At 41.7% G+C, this 13143-nt stretch overlaps 1 protein-coding gene across 18 annotated transcripts in view; it reads right to left on the bottom strand.

The window, feature by feature from the left end:
• Nucleotides 1-13143, bottom strand: part of ARHGAP36 (Rho GTPase activating protein 36) — a 158976-nt gene that overhangs the window by 123309 nt on the left and 22524 nt on the right. For 10 of the 18 annotated variants that reach the window (XM_067024226.1, XM_067024219.1, XM_067024210.1 and 7 more), the window contains one exon: nucleotides 13026-13118. The exons of the other annotated variants lie outside the window; for them this stretch is intronic. The gene's annotated coding sequence lies outside the window, so the exon portion shown is untranslated. The remainder of the gene's footprint in view (nucleotides 1-13025; nucleotides 13119-13143) is intronic. 18 annotated transcript variants of the gene reach the window in all.

Genomic DNA, 13143 nt, shown 5'->3' on the forward strand with positions numbered 1-13143 from the left:
TCTGAAACAGGGAAACATATTCCCACACAAGGCAATAAGAATGGCACAGGCTGTGAGGGTTTCTTATCTTTGGGTTAGGAAGTGTTCTAAGTCCAAGGCTCTGAGTGGGCAAGCCTGGGGAGGGGCAACAGGTCAGCAGTGACTGCTTTCCCAACAGTGGAATGAAATGTAAAACTATAAAACTTTCTCTAAACATTAAGAGAGAATCCTCAGGGTCTAGAGCTAAGCAAAGATTTATTAGGCTTGACACCAAAAATGTGATCCATAAAAGGAAAAACTGATAGATTAAACTTCATCGAAATAGAAAAGTTTTGCTCTGCGCAGGACTCTGTTATAAGGATGGATCAACAAGCTCCAAGGTGGGGGAAAGTATTTGCAAACCATATATCTGTCAAGGGACAAGTATTGTGAGTACATAAATAGCTCTCGAAACTCAACAGTTAAAACAATCAAATTAGAAGACAGGCAAAATGCATGAACAGAGATTTCACTGAGGAGGATACATAGATGGTAAATAAGTGCATCAAAAGATGGTCAACATCATTAGCCATTGGGGAAATGCAAAATAAATTGCAGTGAAATATCACTACCTACCTATCAGAATGACTAAAATTAAAAATAGTTGACAACACCAAATGCTGCCAAGGATACAGGGAAATTGGGTCACTCATATACTACTGGTAGGGATGTAAAATGGTATACTCTGGGAAACCGTTTAGTAGTTCCTCAACATGTTAAATACAGAGTTCCCAAAAGACCCTGTGTTATATAAATGAGTCAAAGATGGCCTCAGTGTATTGGCCTTAGGTTGCTTATTTCTTCAAAGCAGGCCATCACCCACTCTATCAAAAGCACATCAGTGCCAAGCTCTCATTTTTATACAACCAGATTTTTAGCCATTTTTAGCCTGCTTTGCATATCCCACAAAACTACACCCAACATCTGTTAGCTACAGATTAAAGCCCGCAAGCCACTGTTGTCCTTCAGAGTCCTCTGACCCAGAGAGTCTGCACCATACTGTTGAGCAACATTCCCTAGACGTGTAAGCTCTATCTCTAACCCTCATCTCCCCTTGAAATCCCCTTGCCATACACCACTTAATAAAATAAAAAGGGGGAAATGTGGACCCAGAAACAGATGTTCACAGGAGGAAGATGATATAAATATGGCCATGTGATGACGTAGGTAGATGGCACTGATGCAGCTACAAGCCAAGGATTAATGGCCACCACCAGGAGCTAGGAGGGGACAATAAAAGGTTCTTACCAAGAAAGAGTCTCACAGGGAGCATGGCTCTGCCAACACCTTGATTTTGAACTTCTAGCCTCCAGAACCGTAAGACAATAGATTCCTGTTGTTTTAAGCCACACAGTTTGTGATACTTTGCTATGGCAGCCTTAGCAAACTAATAATCCATGGAATATCACTCAGCAATAAAAAGAAAGAACTATTGATAAACACAACAACTTGGAGAATTATGTTGAGTAAAAAAACAACAACAAAGCCAATTCCAAAATGTTTCATGCTGTGTAATTCCCTTTATATCTCATTTTTGAATGGACAACATTTTAGAAATTAAGGGCTGATTAATGGTGGCCAGGGTTTAAGGACAGGGCAGAGGAGTAGTGTGGGAGGGCCGTGGGTATGTCTATAAAAGGGCAACGCAAAGAATCTTTGTGGAAAAGTTCTGTATCTTGACTGTGGTGGTGGAGACATGAACCTACGTATGTGATAAAATTGTATAGAACTAGAATCCGCCTGCTGATGCAGGGGACACGGGTTTGTGCCCCGGTCCGGGAAGATCCCATATGCCGCGGAGCGGCTGGGCCCGTGAGCCATGGCCGCTGAGCCTGCATGTCCGGAGCCTGTGCTCCGCAACGGGAGAGGCCACAACAGTGAGAGGCCCGCGTACAGGAAAAAAAAAAAAAAAATTGTATAGAACTTAATACACACACACAAATAAGTACAACCAAAACTGGGAAAATCAGAACAAAATCAGTGAACTACATGCCAATATCCTGGTTGTGATTGTACATGGTAGATTTGCAAAATGTTACCATATGGAGAATTGAGCAAAGTGTCAGTGGGTCTCGCTGAATTGTTTCTTACAACTGCATGTGACCTACAATTATCTCAATAAAATTTTTCAGTTAAAAGAAAATATCTCTTGGTTGTTAAGAACAGATTTTAAATAGAAAGAGTGACAGAAAGGAGAAAGTTAGGAAACTTTTGCGGAAATCCAGGAGAGAAATGGATGTTGGCTTCAACGAGGAGTATAGCAGTAGGGTTGAAGCGGTACGGAGATGTAGTTGGATTCTGGATATACAGTATTTTGAAGGTAGAACAGAATTTTCTGACAGATGCATGTAGGATGTGAGAGAAAGAGGAGTGTCAAGGATGACTTCAAGGTTTTAAGATGGAGAAGGCTGTAGGTGGAGAGGGTTTGGCAGTAGAGTTGGGGGAGGGGATTGAGAGAGTAAAGCTAGGGGACTACATATCATCAAGGGAGTAATTGTAGATAGAGAAAGGAAAAACTAAGAACTGAGACTTCAAAGAAGGTTCTTAAAGCAGGGACTCAAAAAAGGTATCTCAAAAAGTTTAGGTTATCCAACTATGAAAGTATGGAACATCCAAGTGTGTGGATTCACAGACTAGCTGCAATTAGGAGTCTGCAGCACACAAGCTGAAGATTATTGGGCTAGGATATCTTGAGTTGGGGCATGGGCCTCATGATTTGAGTTTATGTGCCACCCAAGAAACCCAAGAGAAAAGTACCCTCCTTTCCCTACACCCACTTCTCCCAAAAAACCCTCAAACGACACAAAACAAAAAACAGTATGTCCAAAGTGGCTGATTTCAAAATCTGTAAAGAAATCCCTGAGTGGGCAGAGATTCACTGTGTAAATATTGTGAAGAACTACTTCATTCTGCCTGATCTTTCCACTGGGAGCTCGGCTGTTTCCCCCAGATCCAGTCTGTCAGTCTTATGGTTGATACAGACTCCAGGAGATGTGCGATCCTGTCTGCCACCCTCCCCATCACGCTTCTCACCCCATCTGTTGGCTGGTTCTTAATTCTCTGTCCTAGTATTAGAAGTTCCCTCTGGGAACCCAATGAGGGCGTGCTCACCAAGCAAAACTAATGTGCCCTCTGTAGGAAGTATATACAGTAGTGTTCAACATGTTGGTTTGATGGGACTTGAAGCAGCAAACAGACAGTGTTCCCATAACGCCTGTCACTCCGGGACAGAACCATAGGGGGAGTAGAAATAAGGGAGGAAGGGAGAGAGAATGGGGACACTTTGGGACACAGCTGCCACCTACTGCTGCTCTGGCATGCCTAGAAAAGCAATGAAAGCTGAAGGCAATTGCTCAGTTTGCTTGGCCCCTGGTGAGGCCGCAATATCTCTAAGCCAGTTGGTTACATAGAGGGTGGTAAGGTTGCTCGGTCTGGAGAAGCGAAGCATGGAAAGAGTTAGGGAGGAGACAGGAGCTCTTTTCAGTTTTGAGGAACATGGCTGTCACTGTTGGTGACCTGGGAATGAGGGAGAAAGCTGGTTTTCTGCACTGTGGCTTCAAATCTCAGACCTAGTAATGTCAGCAGGGTATGGGAGGCAGAGGAAATAGGCTTAGTTGGGGACAAACCTTTCTACAGCCAGAGCCTTCTTGCCTATCAAACCTGCCTCTCCATCCTTGGTATAGGTGGGTGGTGCCTTCTAGGGAATTCCATGATTGCAGACATGGGGGAGGAGGTGTAGAGGACCAGAATAATCTGGGAAACTGGTCAAAAGCACAGATTCTCAAGTTCCACTCCAGATCTCCTGAAAAAGATTCTCTGTAGGAGGGCTCTGGATATCTGTATTTTAATAAGCTCCCACAGACGATGCTCATCTGAAGCCTACCCACATAGTAGTTTTTGAAAATCCCTGAGCCAGTGGCCCTTTAAGACCCTTTCCAACTCCTTCCTTATAATAACCCTCTGAGATAGATATTATTATTATCGCCCTATTTTACAGAAGAAAAGGCTAAGACTCAAAAAAAAAGAAATAAACTTGCCCAAGACCACATGGCTCTTAACCACCATGCTAGGCCTGGGTTGCCTCACTTGAGTAATAAAGGAGCACTTTGGAAAAGGCCTTTTGGATTCATTAAAACTAAAAGAACCACACTCACGATTGTACTCTCAAGTCCCAGGCAGGATTGAAGGGAAGGTTTGGGGATGTCTTGGGTTTTATTAACCTTCAAGTCCTACCTGCTTGATTGTATGGGTGATTGCATACCTCTGTGAAGTGGCTTTTCTGTCTGCCCTGAGTCCCACCACTTTCCTGCCCGCACACCAGGACCCACACTAATCTACAAAGCGCCTTTGTGAAAATTAGAAAAAGGTGTCCCTTCTAATACATGTTGCCCAGTGGGCACAGGGCTTGAAGTGCAGTTTGAGACTTCAGACAAATTAGAAAAGGAGGCACTCTATCTCTCTGAGTGGATGCACCTCTGCATCAGTTGTATAGCTTAGGAAGTGGAGAATGGGCTGGATTACAGCCTCCTTGAACTCTCTTGGCCTTATACCTTTTTACAGAGTCCAATCTGCTCAAATCTACACAGCAGACCTTGTGGCCACCCTGCCCAATACTTCCTCTGGTCTCTAGCCCCAAAGGTTGCCTAATCTCAGGGAGGTGAGAAAGGAGCAAGCTCCTCACTGAGGGAGGCATTGGCGAAGAGAACCAGAAAAGAGCTTATTGATTTCTTGGATGTGTAGATTAACATTTTTTGTCAAAATTGGGAAGGCTCAGTCATTAGCTCTTTGAGTATTCTTTCTGCCCCTTTCTCTCTCTCTTTTCCTTCTGGGATTCCCATTATGCATATGGTGATACATTTGATAATGTCCCACAAGTCTCTGAGGCTCTGTTCTGTTTTATCATTCTTTTTTCTTTCTGTTCCTCAGACCGTATAATCTTGATTGATCTACTTTCACGTTTGCTAATTCTTTCTTTTACCAGCTCAAATCTGCTATTGAGCCCTTCTACTGAACTTTTCACTTAAGTGATTATACATTTCAACTCCACAATTTCCACTGTGTTGTTTTTATAATGTCTATCTCCTTATTGATATTCTCCACATCATGAGAAATTATCACCATACCTTCCTTTAATTCTTTCAATGTAGTTTCCTTTACTTTCTTGAACATAGTTATAAAAGTTACTTTAAAGTCTTTGTCTGCTAAGGCCAACATCTGGGGCCACTCAGATAGTTTCTATTGTCTACATTTTTTGTTTCATTTTGTTTTGTTTTTTTTTATTTTTGAATTTTATTTTATTTATTTTTCTATACAGCAGGTTCTTATTAGTCAATTTTATACACATCAGCATATACATGTCAATCCCATTTGCCCAATTCATCACACCACCACCATCACCACCACCACCCCGCGGCTTTCCCCCCTTGGTGTCCATACGTTTGTTCTCTACATCTGTGTCTCAATTTCTGCCCTGCAAACCAGTTCTTCTGTACCATTTTTCGAGGTTCCATGTATCTGCATTAATATATGATATTTGTTTTTCTCTTTCTGATTTCCTAATTCTACTGATTTGAGTCTTCTCCCTTTTTGTTCTTGATGAGTCTGGCTAATGGTTTGTCAATTTTGTTTATCTTCTCAAAGAACCAGCTTTTAGTTTTATTGATCTTTGCTATTGTTTCCTTCACTTCTTTTTCATTTATTTCTGATCTGATCTTTATGATTTCTTTCCTTCTGCTAACTTTGGGGTTTTGTTTGTTCTTCTTTCTCTAATTGCTTTAGGTGTAAGGTTAGGTTGTTTATTTGAGATGTTTCCTGTTTCTTGAGGTAGGATTGTATTGCTATAAACTTCCTTCTTAGAACTGCTTTTGCTGCATCCCATAGGTTTTGGGTTGTCATGTTTTCATTGTCATTTGTTTCTAGGTATTTTTTGCTTTCCTCTTTGATTTCTTCAGTGATCTCTTGGTTATTTAGTAGTGTATTGTTTACCCTCCATGTGTTTGTATTTTTTACAGATGTTTTTCCTGTAATTGGTATCTAGTCTCACAGCATTGTGGTCAGAAAAGATATCTGATACGATTTCAATTTTCTTAAATTTACGAAGGTTTGATTTGTGACCCAAGCACTTGAGAAGAAAGTGTATTCTATTGTTTTTGGATGCAATGTCCTATAAATATCGATTAAGTCCATCTTGCTTAATGTATCATTTAAAGCTTGTGTTTCCTTATTTATTTTCATTTTGGATGATCTGTCCATTGGTGAAAGTGGGGTGTCAAAGTCCCCTACTATGACTGTGTCATTGTCGATTTCCCCTTTTATGGCTGTTAGCATTTGCCTTATGTATTGAGGTGCTACTATGTTGGGTGCATAAGTATTTACAATTGTTATATCTTCTTCTTGGATTGATCCCTTGATCATGATGTAGTGTCCTTCTTTGTCTCTTGTAATAGTCTTCATTTTAAAGTCTATTTTGTCTGATATGAGAATTGCTACTCCAGCTTTCTTTTGATTTCCATTCTCATAGAATATCTTTTTCCATCCCCTCACTTTCAGTCTGTATGTGTCCCTAGGTCTGAAGTGGGTCTCTTGTAGACAGCATATATACGGGTCTTGTTTTTGTATCCATTCTGCCAGTCTATGTCTTTCAGTTGGAGCATTTAATCCATTCACATTTAAGGTAGTTATCGATATGTATGTTCCTATTACCGTTTTCTTAATTGTTTGGCGTTTGTTATTGTAGGTCTTTTCCTTCTCTTGTGTTTCCTGCCTAGAGAAGTTCCTTTAGCATTTGTTGTAAAGCTGGTTTGGTGGTGCTGAATTCTTTTAGCTTTTGCTTGCCTGTAAAGGTTTTAATTTTGCCATCAAATCTGAATGAGATCTTTGCTGGGTAGAGTAATCTTGGTTATAGGTTTTTCCCTTTCATCACTTTAAATATGTGCTGCCAGTCCCTTCTGGCTTACAGAGTTTCTGCTGCAAGATCATCTGTTAACCTTATGGGGGTTCCCTTGTATGTTATTTGTTGTTTTTCCCTTGCTGCTTTTAATATTTTTTCTTTGTTTTTAATTTTTGATAAATTAATATGTGTCTTGGTGTCTTTCTCCTTGGATTTATCCTGTATGGGACTCTCTGCACTTCCTGGACATGATTGACTATTTCCTTTCCCATATTTAGGGAAGTTTTCAACTATAATCTCTTCATAGATTTTCTCAGTCCCTTTCTTTTTCTCTTCTTCTTCTGGGACCCCTAGAATTCAAATGTCAGTGTGTTTAATGTTGTCTCAGAGGTCTCTGAGACTGTCCTCAATTCTTTTTTTTCTTTATTTGGCTCTGTGGTAGTTATTTCCACTATTTTACATTCCAGGACACTTATCCATTCTTCTGTCTCAGTTATTCTGCTATTGATTCCTTCTAGAGAATTTTTCATTCCATTTATTGTGTTGTTCATCATTGTTTGTTTGCTCTTTAGTTCTTCTAGGTCCTTGTTAAACGTTTCTTGTATTTTCCCCATTCCATTTCCAAGATTTTGAATCATCTTTACTATCAGTACTCTGAATTCTTTTTCAGGTAGACTGCCTATTTCCTCTTCATTTGTTTGGTCTGGTGGCTTTTTACCTTGCTCCTTCATCTGCTGTGTGTTTCTCTCTCTTTTCATTCTGCTAAACTTACTGTGTTTGGGGTCTCTGTTTCGCAGGCTGCAGGTTCATAATTCCCATTGTTTTCGGTGTCTGCTCCCAGTGGCTAAGGTTGGTTCAGTGGGTTATGTAGGCTTCCTGGGGGAGGGGACTAATGCCTGTGTTCTGGTGGATGAGGCTGGATCTTGTCTTTCTGGTGGGCAGGACAGCATCTGGTGGTGTGTTTTTGGGTGTCTGTGGCCTTATGATGATCTTAGGCAGCCTCTGTGCTAATGGGTGGGGTTGTGTTCCTGTCTTGCTAGTTGTTTGGCCTAGGGTGTCCAGCACTGTAGCTTGCTGGTCGGTGAGTGGAGCTGTGTGTTCGCGTTGAGATGCAGATCTCTGGGGGAGATTTCACCGTTTGATATTACGCTGGGAGGTCTCTGGTGGACCAGTGTCTTGAACTCGGCTCTCCCGCCTCAGAGGCACAGGCCTGACACCCGGCTGGAGCACCAAGACCCTGTTAGCCACATGGCTTCTCTGGAGGGATGGAATCAGCGCATGTCCCCGGCGCTGGCTGCCCCGGGGCCGCAGTGCCGCAGCACCGGATCTGTGCATGGTCAGCTTGGCCGGCCCCCACCCCGTATTCATTACTTCTTGATGTCCACCAGGTGGCAGCAGAGAATGTGAGAAGCCTGTAATCTCTGAGCAAAACTTCCTTAAGACTTTTTATTTTTATTTTTTTAACATGTTTATTGGAGTATAATTGCTTTACAGTGTTGTGTTAGTTTCTGCTGTATAACAAAGTGAATCAGCTATACGTATACATCTATCCCCATATCGCCTCCCTCTTGCATCTGCCTCCCAGCCCTCCCTATCCCACCCCTCTAGGTGGTCACAAAGCACTGATCTGATCTCCCAGAGCAATGCAGCTGCTTCCCACTAGCTATCTATTTTACATTTGAATTCTAAGGGGGTTTCCTGGAGAACCAAACAAGACTTTTATGGGAGGAGAGATTTTGTTTTTTGTTTGTTTAAAGCCTGCCCCAAAGTACACTGCATGGACCGTCTTAGTCCATAAGTCAGGTTACAGCCCTGCACATTCTTTTCATTCATGTATTTCTACCTTCCATCACCCTTCCTTTCAAGCATTTGGGCCAGGAGGCCTTTCTTTTAAGACAAAGTGTCCCCCTGACACACTTTCAAAAGGTTCTCTAAATCTTCTAAATCCCTTTGGCTTCGAGACAGCCTCTGTGCCTGCATTTCCAACCTCTCCCTGTTTTCTCAGTCACTAGCTGGTACTTCCTGGAAGAGGTCCCATTGAAGACATTTCTATAAGGTTGGGAGGGCAGAAGAGAGTATTAGTTAGCTATGGTTGGCTAGATTTACAAGGTGCCTTGACATGGAATCCTCAAAATTCTAGACTTTGGGCATTTTATCTTATACAGTAGAACATTATTGGAATAAAATGTTATCCAAAGATAAGGCAGATAATGAGTGAGGTTCAAAGTGGAGGGAGAGAATTAAGAAGAGAAAAGAGCTCTGAGGAAAAGAGGTGGAGAGAGAGTGAATAATATACAACAGTTTCCACAATTGTAAAATGGGGAGAATAACAGTTGCTATCACATTAGGTTATCATAATGAATAAAAGAGTTATTCCTGTAAAAACACTTGTGAAAGCAACTGGCATGTACAAAGCGCTATCTTTAATTTATATAATTGCAGGACTACAATTATCTTATTATTACCAGTCCTTCGTCACACTGAAGCCCTCCAGAGCGGGTGCTTTAGGAGACTAACCCTTTCCTGGTTCTCAGTCACTTCAGTGACTCCAGATTCCTACCACCCTGAATTCTTTCTGACACACCACAGGATCTGTGACAGCCTCCTCTAAGATGTCCTTGTTGATTAACCCCCACTTTTAGCTAAAATCAGTGGGCACCCAGGGGGTTGGTGATGAATGAGTAAAGAGGTATCTCAAAGAGCCAACATACGGCGTATTTGTGGGACCAGCACACTGGTGGATATCAGAGTGAACAATTTTTAGCACCAACAAGAGAGCTAGGGTTTTCTCCCCAATTCCATTTCCCCTCTTCTTTCCTCACAGTAGCTCTAGCCATTGGACTCTGCAGTAGCTTCCCAAGCTGGCCTGAGTGATTATTTCCTCACTCAACCACACTATGTCATCATGCGCTGTTTTCTGTGATTCGATGGCTTTTTATTTCTAGGAGGATGGGAAACAAAATGTTTGAGGTCATATAGTGCAAACCATTATTTTATAGAAAAGGCTTCAACCCAGAGATGGGAGTGGACTTGCTTAAAGTCACAATGCTAGCATGTTTATTTCTTCCAAAATGTCTAGGCCCCTTGAGGGCAGGGACCATGATTTCTAATTGATTTCCATTTCTCTCTACATAGCATCTTACATGGTGGTAAGCTAATGATATTGTAAATATCAACTTGTCAAAGTCAGAAGACTTGGGCTGTGAGAAGACATCACTTACTAACTGCATAATCTAAATTGAGTCAACACACTCCATAGACTTTGTTTTTACCTCTGTGAAATGGAATTAATTGTCTCTGACTCTTCTTCACAGAACGTGGTAAGAACCAAGTGAGAGAGTGGGCATAGAAGTTACTTATAATCTATGAAGTGTCAGCCAAACTGAGGCACTTAATAGGTCTGAGCTAGGCATAAAGAAAATACCAAATATATGCTCTCTAAATGAGTGGAAACCTTCTCCTGCCATAGGGCCACCAGCAGAGTAGCCAGGACTTCCGAAGGCAATGTGTCCAGAGTCTTGGATAACTACATCTCCCTTTCCTATCTTGGAAAAGATATACAAGAGCAGCACCCCACCCCTGGTTTTCCTAACACACAGGACCTATTGTCCCAAACCTACCCTGACTTGCACTCACATTGTCTGCACCCCCTTTCACCTTTTCAGCTTTCCAGGTTCTTTAAATCCTTCTCAGGGAGTGAGGTTATAGTAGCCCCTCAGGAACTGGTCCCTTCCTACCTCTTCACTATTTACTAGCATGCACTAAGGACAACTGCACTGCACAATTCTGGGCTGAGGGGCGGTGAGAACGATGATGGTTGCCATTACCCTTGTGGTCTAAGTGACTAGTGCCCTCTGGTGCACAGCTCTAGGAATACAATGTGACTGGTGCCAGCTGCACGTACTCTCCATTCCCATCTCTATGCCCAACACAGGCTACTTCCTTTGCTTCGAATGTCCTATTCCTCTCTTCTCCACTCATTCAAACCCTCCCCATCCACTGAGGACCTGCTCGACTTCTAACTGCTCCATGAAGCTTTCTCTGGTTTCTCTAGCTCAAGTTGACACCTTCCTTCCATGAATACCTGACATGTGGAAAGTGCTATCCTAATCTATATACAGATAGACCTAAGAGATACTGCAGGTTCAGTTCCAGATGACCGCAATAAAGCGAATATCGCAATAAAGGAAGTCACATGATTTTTTTTGTTTCCCAGTACATATAGAAGTTATGTTTACACTAGATTGTAGTCTATTAAGTTTGCAATATGCATAATATTTGTCTAAAAAAACTACATACCTTAATTTAATTTTTTTTTGCTGAAAAATTCCAAAACAATTACAATAGTAACATCAAAGATCACAGATCACCACCATAACAAATATAACAATAATGAAAATGTTTGAAACATTGCAAGAATTACCAAAATGTGACACAGAGATATGAAATGAGCAAATGCTGTTGGAAAACTGGTGCCAACAGAGTTGCTCAATGCAATAGCTGTGAAGCACAATAAAGCGAAGTGCGATAAAACCAGGTATGCCTGCAATTGTAGTACTACACTTATCTTACTATTAGCAGTCCTTGGTCACAGTGAAGTCCTCCAGACAAAATGCTAAACCTTTCCTGGCTCTCTCAGTCACTTCAGTCTTAAGATTCTTATTTACTACCCAGCCTTAAAGTTAGCATCCCACAATTTAACATGTTTAAATGTCCTCTAGCTTCTTCGTGTGCTTTAGTCTTCTTAATTGTAAGTATTATAGGGCAGAGACCATGTCTCAGAGTCCTCCTAGTGTAGTGATTAATATAGATAGCATTACAGGAATAATAAGAGCTACTATTGATTTATTTATTTTTTCCGGTACGCGGGCCTCTCACTGTTGTGGCCTCTCCCATTGTGGAGCACAGGCTCCAGACGCGCAGGCTCAGCGGCCATGGCTCACGGGCCCAGCCGCTCCACGGCATGTGGGATCTTTCCGGGCCGGGGCACGAACCCGCGTCCCCTGCATCGGCAGGCGGACTCTCAGCCACTGCGCCACCAGGGAAGCCCAGAGCTACTATTTATTGAGCACTTATGGTGCATCAGGCACATCAAATGACACACGTTTTAAATCAATATATGTTATTCAATCCTCATAGCAACCTCGCAAGGCAGGTACTATTATTCATTTTTCACAGACAAGAAAACTGAGGTTAAGAGAGGCAAGTTGACTTGCCCACACCTACAACCACTCACTAGCAGCCTGGCTCCAGAGCTCCCTCTAAACCATTATCTTATTGTTTCTCAAAATGTGGTCTGCATAAACCACCTGCATTCGAATCACTTCAGGTGCATATAACAAACCGTTGCACCCACGTCAGCTGAGCTGAATCAGAATCTCTGAGGATAGGCTCCAGAAATATTTGAGATTTTATCCAGGTAATTGATATTAGATTAAGTTTGAGAACCAATGTACTATACTTAACACGTACATGCTAACTGACACAGAATCGTGCATGTAAGTGCATACCCATGCACACATGTAAATAAAAACATACCCATCAATACATACTATTTTATATCAGAGTGGTCCTGAGAGATCAGTGAGGGAAAGTATCCGTCGAGCCTGCTTTTCCAGCCAAATCATCAGATTACAAATCCACATAATGAATTTCACATTCTTGCCTCCATAGGAAAAATGGGTATGAAAATATCTTGGCCTTGCTGGATCTTGGCAGTGGAGGGTGGCTGGCTGGCTGGCTACCCAGACCCACAGCCCATCCCACACCCCCCCCCACACACACACAATGTCTAAAAATCTGTTCATTAGGTTATGCCATAGCCAGTTTCAAAAGAAAGGGAAGGTGCAAAAGAGACACAGGTATATCAAAATCTTTGCTTGGCTAATTCTTAGCTGTGTGGACTTGAATAAGTTATTTAATCTCTCTTGCTTCAGTTTTGTCATCTGTAAAATTGAGATGATAATAACAACAATAGCTATTTCATAATATAGTTATGAAGGTTAAATAACCTAGTACATTTAAAGAGCTTGGAGACTAGTGTTAGAAGAAGACATTGACAACTTGTACTCAATGTTAGTATAGTAGTATTGTCAGGTTTTGAGCTTAGCATACAGACCCTGTTTCCAGCTGGATTACAAGTGGATCTTTAGATGGAGAACCCTGGAGAGTTTGTCAATGAGGCGTGGAAGAATATGTTTTGGATATGAAACTGGAATGGAAGAAAAAATAAAGAT

The sequence above is a fragment of the Kogia breviceps genome, chromosome X, assembly GCF_026419965.1.
Source record: "Kogia breviceps isolate mKogBre1 chromosome X, mKogBre1 haplotype 1, whole genome shotgun sequence".
NCBI classification, from domain to species: Eukaryota; Metazoa; Chordata; class Mammalia; order Artiodactyla; family Physeteridae; genus Kogia; species Kogia breviceps.